Raw genomic sequence first — 12,450 nt, forward strand, 5'->3', positions numbered from 1 at the left:
ATCTCAAGCGGAACAAATTAATTGAAGAGACAGCAGCGTGATTCAAAAATAATTATATTTAAGATACAATTTTTTTAATGGCAAATAAAAATATGGAATTTAATTAATAAAAATAAATTATGCAATATTCGGAGCCATAAAATTAGTAACATTAATATTATTTGGGTAAATAGCTACCCCACATTTTGAAACAGTATCTCATTTGCATCGAACAATACAATTGAAACTATGTTTTTCAATCGGATTATTATTGGTAATAAATTTCCACCAATCTCGGCTAGCGATTTTAACATCAACTTCGATGATAAAATCAGAGCGATTGACAACTTTCCTTCCGGAAAAATTTGTTTGAAAATGAATAAGGATCCACAAGAATCCACAACAAAATTTGGGACCACCATTCAGATATTTAGAGGATATCAAGTCTCAAAGTTATGTTTTTTATTTCAGTTACCATAAATCTATGGTTTTAATGATAAAAATTCCTGAATAACAATATTAACTTCTCATTTAAATAATTTTTTTTCTTATCGGTCGCCACGTTCAAAAAGTGTAACTTGAATTAATATCAAAGAAAAAAAAAATACTGCATAAATAATAAATGGCTTTACCGCGGAAGTCCTCGAGTGCTAAACGTATTTTTTTTATCGGTTTCAATTCTGATTCTGACAACTATCGGACTCAACAACATCCCCTGAATATAATAAGTTCACTTAATTTTGCAAAGATATATAAGATATCTTACATAATAATTGACAGTGACATATTCGACATATTATAAAGGTTGGCGGTACGAAGTTCATTGTCCAATTTTTAGACCAATTGTGAAATTTGTTGCTGTTGACGAATTTATGTGGTGAGTTATCGCACTTTTAGTAGGTTTCAGCATAGCCGTTATATGGGGGTGGACGTGGTTACTACCCGATTTCACCCATTTTCACATTATGTATGGAGGTGCTAAAAAACTTTTCCTCGGTAGGTTTGCTTGATAAAATTTGAGTGGTTTGTAAGATATGTACATGAAACTTACGGTGGGTGGGACAGCGCTTTCTTTTCAAAAACTGCAGATGATCTTCCATACTTCGATACAGTCTACTAAATTACAGTTTTTTATCATAATTTGTTAGTTCTAGCGCTTACAGTTACAGATAAGTAAAATTTAAAAATTGTACAATACTATTCGATTTTATTTAAATTTATTAACAATCGAATATTTAATTAACATAATAATATTTCAATGTTTGGTTAAGAACAAACTCATCCCTTGATAACAATTTCTACGTAAGGTCATCTTGATTATTTCATTCCTAACGTATAAGAGCGTATAGCACTGGGAAAAAATACTTTTGTTTCATGAAGTTTCTAACCCGATTATGTATGATTTTGCCACGCTGATCCCAAATCTATAGTCAGTTATTATCTAGCAACTCTAGTTTTCGAAATACGAACATATCACATTTTTAACCAAAAATACTACAATTTAAGAATTAAAAAATATATGGCTCTTACTTAACATGAAAAATACTAATACTATAAATATTACTCTTTTATTTGCTTTTTTTGCATGAGTAGAAATACCAGTCTTGTTTTGAATGCTCCAGCAGTAATCAGTCATCATATTTGCATTCTAACGACCTTTTCATTGTGCGAATATCCTGATGAAAGCATTCTCCTTGTTCTTCGCTTAAGTCACCTAAATTTTCTGGGAAGCTGTCTAAATGACTGAAGAGGAAGTGTATCTTGATGCTCATGTTATATCCTCGTCTCTGGAGGTGTAACATGAGCTGCTCAATGTGTTGAATGTCCTAAAAAAATTGCACAACCCAAATAAATTCAATGCATGCTGATTTTTTCTTCCCTGATTTGAGGACCGTCAAAAAAAGTTAATTTTGTTTACCAGCGCTAGAGATTGATTTATTGTTTGAGTGATTGTAGCAACGTCACTGCTCCCATTTTAAAATATTGCAGTGTCCCCTTTTCAGTTTTTTGTGTTTATTTTTTACAAAATGCGTATAATTAAAAAAGTTAACAAATTCGATAATATTACTAAACGTTTTAACTCATTTTGTGTTTTTTCATATTGTATACCTCGGCGAATGGCAGGCACCTTGCCGTGGTGCATTGGCTTAAGTCGCAAGGCATTCTCGGCATCTCCCAACTGGTGCGAGTGGTGCTTGCGCCCTCACACTGATTGTCAGGAGCCGTATGCGTACGACAACCAAGAGCTGCCACTTCCTTATCCAGGGTGTTATGCGACTCCCGTGCCCATTGGATGATTTGCAGCCAGGAGGTAAATTCGGCTGTATTCTAACGGAGCCTTCCCAACATCGGGCCGCATTGGGAAGTAACGGTGGCCTTACCGCGTCAAGGGGCTCTGGCGCGGCGGACTCTCTGTTCCCCTTAACGACGGCTCGCCTTGTCGAGCCAAGGGTCGTACGAACAAGATGAACAACAGAACAACAAAAACCAAAACCACAACAACAACAAACGGTACTCGGCAACAACAACAGCAGACGACTTTGGACAATGGTAACGACATAAGCAGCGGTGCAGGTAAGGCCGAATCAGGGGCTAAACGTAAGTTCAGCTTCCTGGACGCCCTTTCGCCACTCGAGCGCTGTTCGAGGAGCATGCCAGGGATGACGATGATGACATGCCCTCGTGCGGCGGCGTTCAGCAGGCGACTTCAACTGCGGCCGCTGCGGAAAAAGAGAACCCCACGGAGACTCTCTCGAGCAGGAGCAACTGCTCGGATGCAGAGGAGTCGCAACGGGATGTCCGGGAGGACAAGACGATCCCAGAAGAAAGGGCATGAGCGGTGCCAGCCTAAAGTGGTACCTGAGGAACCTCCAGGAGGGAAGAACTCCGGAGGAAGCCGAAAACCTAGCGCGGAACAGGGGGAGAGGTGACAGCACTTCCCCGGCTTCAGGAAACCAAAAGGGTGGTAATACCGCGGCCATTAAGAAGCGCAATGGCAGCAATCGAGGCGGAAAAGCGGACAAATGACGCCGCAGGAGCGTCCCAACACCAAGCGGCAGAGGGGCAACGTTGCACAGGCGACTGGTGGCCACCGCTCCGCCCCAAATCCCCCCGGGTAGTGGAGGGACAGCGCAAGTATGCGGATGCCCTCAAAGGCATTCGTGTGGCTGTGCTGCCGCTGAACTACCCGGCGGAGGTGCTGGGGTCGGAGGAGCTCACCGTGCTCCAAGATTTGCTCATGGAGGAGGTATTTAGAGGGTCTGGATACAAAGCCTCCTTCCATGGGGTGTATTTTAAGGGAGGCATATTGCAGGTTGACTGCAAGGATGAAAAGTCGGCTTGTTGGCTGAGGGAGATCGCTCCCAAGCTGGCAGGCTGGAATGGACCCATCCTCTGCGCGAAAATGGGGGACGAAATTCCGTCCATGCATAGCATATATTCCTCCCCAGATGCGCAGGCAAGCCATACGAGTTTGCTCTCGGGTTCATCCGCAATCAAAACGATGGCCTTAATACATCGGCCTGGCGGGTGACCAGCAGCAATGCGGAGGATTAAGGGTGGAGGCTCAACCTCTCCATAGATGACGAATCGTACAAATTCGTCAGGAAGGTGAGCTTCCGCCTGAACTATAGGTTCAGCTCGGTGGTCCTGAGGCCATTCAGGCCTAAAACGATCACCGAGGGCGATGCAGGAGGAAAAATGCAGGTGGATGAGGTTGCGACTCATCCCTGCGCAAGTACGTCGAAGCAGGCGGCAGCTGCCGAGACATCGGTGAAGGTCAAGGGGGGGCGCTACCCTCCACTCAGGAGCTTCTGGAGGGGCTCACGAACCTGGCGGGAGACATCGCGGAGGACGGTGAGAATGAGGACCAGTTACTCATGGAGCCGATCCTGTAGTGGGACCGCGCATAGAAGTTGCCCAGGTAAACCTGCACCACGCGGCGTCAGCCTCGGCGGTTATTGCGAGCAGGTTTACGATGGATGGTCTGGGCTTACTACTGATCCAGGAGCCATGGGTCAATAAAGGAGAGGCAGGGGCCTCAAAATGGAGTCAAATAAGGTAATCTGGGATCTCTCAAGTGAGAGATCTAGAACCTGCATAGTACTTAGGAACGGTATTGATTTTTTCTGTATTTCAGAGTTCCTAACACAGGACCTGGTGGCTGTACAAGCCAGGAACGACGAAGGAGTGGACTTCGTCGTGGCAGCGGCCTATTTTCCGGGAGAGACTCCGAAAGCACCCCCAGAGGCAGTCGGCAATCTAGTAGAGTACTGCAGGCGGAATAAGCTGCCCCTCATCATGGGCTGCGACGCGAATGCCCACCACACCGAATGGGGCAGCACGGACTGCAACACACGGGGTGAGTCTCTTATCGAGTTTATAGCCAGTAAGAATTTAAGTATAGCAAACGTGGGCTGCGAAGCCACCTTTGTAACTAGTGTCAGAAAGGAGGTGCTTGACATTACTCTCAGTAACGAGTCTGAGAGCTGATCTCACAATGGAGGGTATCATCGGAACCCTCCATGTCGGATCACCGTATCATAAGATTCGTGCTGGGGATGGGGGTCAAACAACTCCCTCCCAAGCGTATCCCTAGGAACACGGACTGGGCCGCTTTTAGGGACTCGCTTAAATCAAATGTTAGCAGAAGGGAGCAGCTGGATAGAAGCGCAACGGCTTCTGGATTGGAGAGCAGACTGTCTGCCCTAAACCAATCCATTATAGAGGCGTATCACAGCAGCTGCTCCCTAAAGACAACCACCAAGAGCAGTAACTGCTCCTGGTGGTGTAGTAAGCTCTCAGTACTAAGAAAAACGGTGCGCAAGCTATTCAATAAGGCTAAGCGCACCGGTAACTGGGAGGATTACAGATGCAGCCTAACTGCTTATAATAAGGAAATTAGAACCGCGAAGCAAAAAAGCTTTAGAAAGTTCTGTGAGAGCGTCTCCTCAACCCCAGAGGCAGCTAGACTGCATGAGGCTCTGGCTAGAGACAAGACGGACACAGTACTAGCGATTAAACGATCTGATGGGACCTATACGTTCAGCGCAAAAGAAAGAGCTACGGCTCTTCTACTAGCGCATTTCCCGGAGACGATTCAAGAAGACCAGTTTCGACCTATGGTCGAACGAAGGCCATCACGCTTGGACTGGACAGTCGCAAAACAGCTCTTCACTGCAGACTCCATCAAGTGGGCTCTGGCCTCCTTTGAAAAATATTAGTCCCCGGGTTCGGACGGTATCCTTCCAGCTTTTCTGCAACAGGGGGGGGAGGTGCTACAGAGGGGACTGGGACTGGCAAAGGGATGGTGTAGTGGGTTTGGCTTAAACATCAACCCCGCTAAAACTACAATTATTCCCTTCACCAGATGGAGGTCACTGCCGGGCCTCAGAAATATATCCCTGGACGGCAGTGGTGGAGATGGCCAGCACGGTCAAGTATCTGAGCCTCACGCTGGATTCCACTCTACGATGGAATCGGCACGTGGACCAGACCCTAAACAAAGCTACAAAAGCACTCATGGTGTGCAACCGACTTGCTGCAAAATCCTGGGGGTGCTCCCCAAGGACAATCAGGTGGATGTACACCATGATCGTGAGACCGATTATCACGTATGGAGCGGTATCGTGGGTTTCTAAAGCATCGCAGACTTCGGTAGGACTTAAACTGTCGAAGCTGCAAAGACTTGCCTGCATCTGCGCGTCGGGAGCAATGCGAATGTGTCCGTCCGCAGCACTGGAAGACATGCTAGAACTTTCACCGCTACACCTGGTAATCAAACAGACTGCCAAACGAACTCTGCTCCAAATGACATCAGATGGAGCTAGCAAAGGGAAGGTAATCTCCCCAGCAGATGAAAGTAATAAATCCCAGCAGATGAAAGAGCTAAGTGAGGAAATACCATTAGGCCTTCTCCCAAGGGATAGCATTACCAAAGTATTGATGCAGCATTGAGAAGAAGTCGATTAGAAGATTATATAAGACGACGTCGTGAGCAAATTATAAATTCTTCTCAAAGAAGAGTGACCCGTCAACAAACCAGGCACCAACTTGCAAACGAGCAGCAATCATCGTTGGAAAGAGTACAATTGCATAGATCGGATCCCGCAAATCGTCAGTTAGAAAGCGAAAGGCAAATCAGGAGGAATATAAGAAGACGTCGTGAAATTTCTCCTGATGCACAGCTAGAAGAACAAGAACGTCAACGTCGAGCTGCCAATATCTTTGATATGTACGCATTGTTGATAAAGAAAGGACCCACAGAAATATGCGTGTGTTGCGGTGGCACTTGGTTCCCTCACCAACTGAAAAAACTAGAAAAGCTTCAGACTTCAACAAAATTTACGCGCTCAGAAGATGCTAGAAAAGTGTTTTACCTGTCATCAAAATTTTCGCCTTCGAACTTTTACAACACATGCTATCGGATTGTTAGGAAAGGCAAGATACCAAATATCTGTCTTTCGGAAGAATTGGAGTTTCCAGATATTCTGGAATGCCTTCAGGGTTTAACGTGTCTGGAGGAAAGACTGATATCACTGAGGACAGTCACCATGCTGCCACGAAGATTTGACAACAGCCATATTATTCAAGTGCACTTGAAACGCCGATTGGAATATGAGCAAAATTTTATGATGGAGACAGTGCGACCAGCAAAGATATTGGAGGCACTCAAGCATAATATACAAATGTCAAGTGATTGGCTAGCAAATGTTGGAAACGAGGAAACTGTGCCCGTCAGGAAAATGTGAATAGATCCATTGAACAGATTGCAATGGCACCAGGTAGAAGGTAGATGCCCCAGGGACGTTACAACCGACGACGATGCAAAGGAGTTGTCGTATCCAACGATTTACTGCGGAAAGAAGAGGACATCCACAACAACTTACATTAAAATTGCACGTTCTGAAATTCGACGCTATGATCGGCGTTAACGTGCTCTTGTATATTTATAAGTTCTACGAGTTAGAGCGCATAAAAAATGCAATTTCCATTTGCCTGCGTAAAAAGTCTGGATCAAGGAATATAACTGTTGCAAATGTGAGTCAGCAACCTTATCCAGCATGATGACGGCTATCATGTACTCAAAGGACTTCGATCCTCACCTGCACATTGGGAGGCTGTAAAGAAGAAAGTTTTAGCCATGATCCGTCATTTTGATTTACCAACATTTTTTATTACAATGTCTGCGGCAGAAACAAAATGGCCTGAGCTGTTGGTCATATTGAAGAAACTGGTAGATAAAGTAGATATTTCGGAAGGGGAAGCTACTGCTCTATCAAGCTCTGAAAAGGCGAGGCTGATAAGGACAGATCCAGGTATTTCGACAATCGATTCCGCCAAATGCTAAAATTATTACAAAACGGACTGTTTGGAGAGCATTTAGTAGTCCGTTACTATTACAGAATTGAATTCTAGCATAGGGAATCACCACATTGTCATGGCATGTACTGGCTAGGTAGGTAGGTAGGTAGAGTGGCTGTCCAACGACGCACCTAGCCCTATAGGAGGCCCATTGTGATACCACCGGGACTAATGTTCCCTCACTCTATCGTCTCCTCTCTGAAACCAACCTGTGCTCGTGATGAAGTTCATCAGTTCAAATAATTTTATATTAGCTAGGCCTATAGGAGGCCCATTGTGATACCACCGGGACTAATACTCCCTCACTCTATCGTTTCCTTTCTGAACCAACCTGTGTTCCTGATGAAGTTCATCAATACAAATAATTTTATATCAGCAACTTCTGATACGTTGTCAAGGAATCCACGACCAATAGTTGCGATTCTTTTCCTATATAGAGCTTTACATTCGCATAGAAGATGCTTTACAGTCTCCTCTTCTTCTACTTCTTGACAGCTTCTACAATAGTCGTTGTATGGTACACCTAGTCTACTGGTATGTCTACCAATTAGACAGTGACCTGTTAGTACTCCTATCTGAGTTCTTATATCATTCCTTTTAAATTTTAGTAGTCGGTTTGTGCGACTCACGCTCCATTCCTGCTACGTTAGTTTATAGCATGTTCGCTGATTAAGTGTTTGCAAGTTGCCAGAGACATAAAGATACCCTCTTTTTCAGGGGTTAGTTGCAAAGTGGTGCATTCATGAATTGAATGCTTTACAGAAGGACTCTTCGGATATATATGTGCCGAGTGTGCTGGAGCACTACTCTCAAAGGCCCGATCAATTGGAAGAACTATGCTAAGCAGATTTTGCAAAACAAGCAGAAATGTTGTTTTCGCATAATCCAATTAAAACTCAACTTAATCATTGACGACATGCTACAGATTTTTGGCTGAAAAATCGGAACAACGCCTAGATATTTATTATCAAAATGTAAGAAGCTAAAAACAAGCATATTGAAGATATCAGATCAGACAAGCTGATTTGTTCTTCTGATATTCTGTGCTTTGCCGAGAACTGGGCCTTACTTCAAGAAGAATTCCGAATAGAAGGCTACAATGTTATTGCTCACCTTGATGGAGAAACAAGGTCATCCCGACGACGCCCTGCCAACGGCCTTATGATATACTACAAGCAAGATAGGTGCCCAGGTCTATCAGAAGGATCATTTTCAAGGAACGACACCGGTTCAACAAACGTTTACCAACTGTTAAACGTAAACAATTCAACAGTCTCCATATCACTTGTGTACAGGAACCCCCACTATAGACTTCCGGAATTTAAAAACCAAGTGGAAAATAATATCCGTCAGATATCTGAACAGTGTAATGGACCGTCAGTAGTCCTTGGTGACTTTAACATATGTCGCCTAACAGCAACTGACAATTTGGAGACTCGATTACAACAGTTAGGATTTCAATCTCCATAGGCTATGGTCGACACAACAAAACAAGAAACAGCAATAGATTGGGTATGGACAAACATGGATCCTGCAATGACCTCATGTACCACATATGAAACACCATATAGTGATCATGACGGAATATTTTTAAGCTTTAGAAAATAGATATATTATATATATAGATAAATGTTAGATTCAATGTTATTAAATATAAGTTTGTATTATAATATTGTATAAAGTGTATGTTGAAAATCTGGCAACCACGGATAGCACGTATCATATGATTATTCCTCTTTACAACAACAACATTTTTCAGTTACGTACATCTTTGAACTTTGTAACAAAAATCTGTAATTCATGTTTTTAGTTTATTAAAAACTGTTGAAGTGATCGAACTCGGGACTTTTATTTATTCCGGCTAACTGTGCAAAGTAAGCATATTCAACAGGTTATGGGCCCAGGGCCTATGTTGGAATAAATATAAACTGTACGATTCGATTTCGCGTGTGTCGCATAAAGTGTTTGTCACTTTAAAATACAATATGAGTTCGCTGTACCAAATAGAAAAGTTGGATGATACCAACTATGATACGTGGTGCATACACATGCAATGTGTTCTAGTACACGCAGACATTTGGGCAGTGGTTAGTGGTGATCTTGCTAAGCCAGAGGATGCGTTGTTGTTGGCCAAGTGGAAAGTCGAAAACGAGAAGGCTTTGGCAACAATTATGTTAAGTGTAAAACTATCACAATTGGGGTACGTAAAGAACTGTACCAGTGCTTTAGAAGCATGGGAAAAACTAAAAAATGTGTATAAGCCCAGAGGTCCAATACGAAAAGTAAGCTTATACAAACGGCTGCTCAGCCTCAGTATGGCTGAAGGTGTGTCAATGGTTCAACATATACAGGAGTTTGTTAACGTTTCAGATAAGTTGGCAGAGCTAGATATCAAGTTAAGTGATGAAATGCTGGTTATCATTTTGTTATCCAGTTTGTCGAAAAATTTCAAGAATTTCGTGATTTCGATGGAGACGCGTGATTCATTTCCAACGTTAGAAATAATAAAGGTGAAGCTGTTGGAAGAGTTCGACAGGCAATCTCAAAAGGAGAAGGAAGGCGTCGGAGTGGTCAGTCAGCAAGCTTTTCTAGCAAATTCCAAAGGGGAAAACAATACTTCGAAGAAACAGTTCAGTGGAAAGTGTTTTAACTGTGGCAAGCGTGGGCATATGGCATCTAAATGTAAAGCGCCGAAAAAGGACAAAAACATTGGTTCTAATGACCAGTGTTCATTTGCAGTGTTAGCAGCATCATGTTTCCGAAGATCTTCGTGGTGCATTGATAGTGGTGCGTCTACTCACATATGCAGTGAACGAAGTATGTTTGTTTCTCTCAGAGAAAATAAAGAGAGAGTGATGCTAGCATCGGAAAAATACGTAAACGCTGTAGGTGTTGGAACGGTCCTAATTAATGCAAACTGTAAAATATATTTAAAAGATGTGTTATTTGTACCGACAATGGCGGGAAACTTTATATCTGTTGGAAAAGTAATAACTAATGGTGTGAGTGTAAGTTTTGAAAATGACTGTGCGATCATAAGAAATCAAAATTGTGATGTTGTGTTAAAAGCCCCAAAGAGAAATAATCTTTAGATAGTGTGCATTCGTGTTTTAGTGCAGCAGAGAAGTGATAATGGCACTGAGTATGTCAACCATGAATTCGATGGTTTTCTTAACGCAAGCGGTATACGAAGGCAATTGACAGTTCCCTATACTCCTCAACAGAACGGAGTAGCAGAACGTGCAAATCGTACGATCGTAGAGATGGCTCGCAGTATGCTTGTGCAAGCTGGACTTTGTGAGTCGTTATGGGCTGAAGCTGTTGCAACTGCGGTCTACATTCGTAATCGTTCAGTTACTAGACAACTTGGTGATAAAACACCATACGAGGTTTGGACGGGTTATAAGCCAAATGTACGTCATTTGAGAATATTTGGTCAAAAGCAGTTGATCTAGATAAAAGTCAGCACCATAAATTTCGTGAGAAGGGTAAAGAGTATACGTTTGGTGGTTACTCTTTGACAGCAAAAGCTTATCGTATGTACGATAGCAGTGAGAGACGAATAGTTGAGAAGCGAGATATCATCTTTGATGAATCTTCAACAGGCAGCATACGAGAAAAAGAAACAGAACGAGTATCTGTCGAAATAGATACATTATCAAACAAGTCGCGAAGTGAGCAAGAAAGGTCAAATGTCGAAGAGGGAGCAGAAGTGCATCTTGAGGAGGAGAAATATGAAACAACTTCAGAAGAAGCAGAAAGTGAAACAGCCGAAGAAACTGAAGTAAGTAGTAAGAACGATAGCGAGAACACATATGATAGCACAAGTGAAAGCAGTGTAAACGGAAAACGAGGAAGGGGTAGGTCGAAAATTCTTCGTACTGGCAAACCTGGCCGTCCTAAAAAACAGTTCCATATGGTAAACATAGCAAATAGCGATGGCAAGATACCGAGCACTGTAAAAGAAGCAATGTCGAGCAAAACTTGTAAATGCTGGCGAGAGGCGATGAACAAAGAGTACGATTCTCTTATTAGAAATCAAACATGGGTATTAGCTGATTTGCCAATTGGAAAACAAAAAATTCGTTGTAAATGGGTTTTTAATGAGAAAAGAGATCAAAATGGAAACATTGAGCGATACAAAGCAAGGTTAGTTGTTAAGGGATGTAGCCAGCAGTATGGCGTTGACTACAAAGAAACATTTTCACCTGTTGTGCGTTATGCTACTATACGAATACTGTTCGCATTGGCAGCTGAATAGGAGCTACTAATGCATCAACGGGATGTATCAACGGCGTATCTCAACAGCGAGCTAGACGATGAAGTGTATATGGAACAACCAGAAGGGTTCATCAACTCAAAATATCCCAATCGCGTACTACAATTGAAGAAAGCAATATATGGTTTAAAGCAGTCTGGCAGAGAGTGGAACCGTAGGTTGGATACCACTCTGAAATCCATTGGTTTTAAGCAGTGTCATAATGAACCATGCCTTTATAAGGAGAATGTTGATAAAAAAGACAACTTCATTGCTGTTTACGTTGACGATATTATCGTAGCATGTTCAAGCGAGACAGACCTATTGGCGATAAAGAAGAAAATTGCTGAGAGCTTCAATATTGTAGATAAAGGAAGAGTTCAACATTTTCTTGGAATGGAAATTGAGCGTGTTGGCAGCATAGGTCCTATATCGGTTGGTCACTCTCAATACGTTCAAAATTTGTTAAAGCAGTATGGCATGGAGCAGTGTCGCGGGGCGTCTACTCCACTTGATCCTGGATTCAAAATACGATGTACGACAAATGATTGCGAAAAAGTAAATGCTACAGAATACCAGTCCCTTGTTGGCGCGTTGATGTATTTGGCAGTAACGACAAGACCAGACATCTTACATTCGGTCAGCAAGTTGGCGCAAAGAAATTGCGATCCTCATATTGAGCATGAGACAGCATCAAAACATATACTAAGGTATCTTTCTGTAACGAAAAATTTAAAGCTTAATTTCAGAAAGACGGGCAAGCAAGCAGAGGACTTCTCTTGGGAAAGCAAAAAACAGGTGACGGTTGCTTTAAGCACTACCGAAGCTGGGTACATGGCATTATCGGCGGC

This window comes from Bactrocera oleae, chromosome 3, assembly GCF_042242935.1.
Source record: "Bactrocera oleae isolate idBacOlea1 chromosome 3, idBacOlea1, whole genome shotgun sequence".
Taxonomy (NCBI): Eukaryota; Metazoa; Arthropoda; class Insecta; order Diptera; family Tephritidae; genus Bactrocera; species Bactrocera oleae.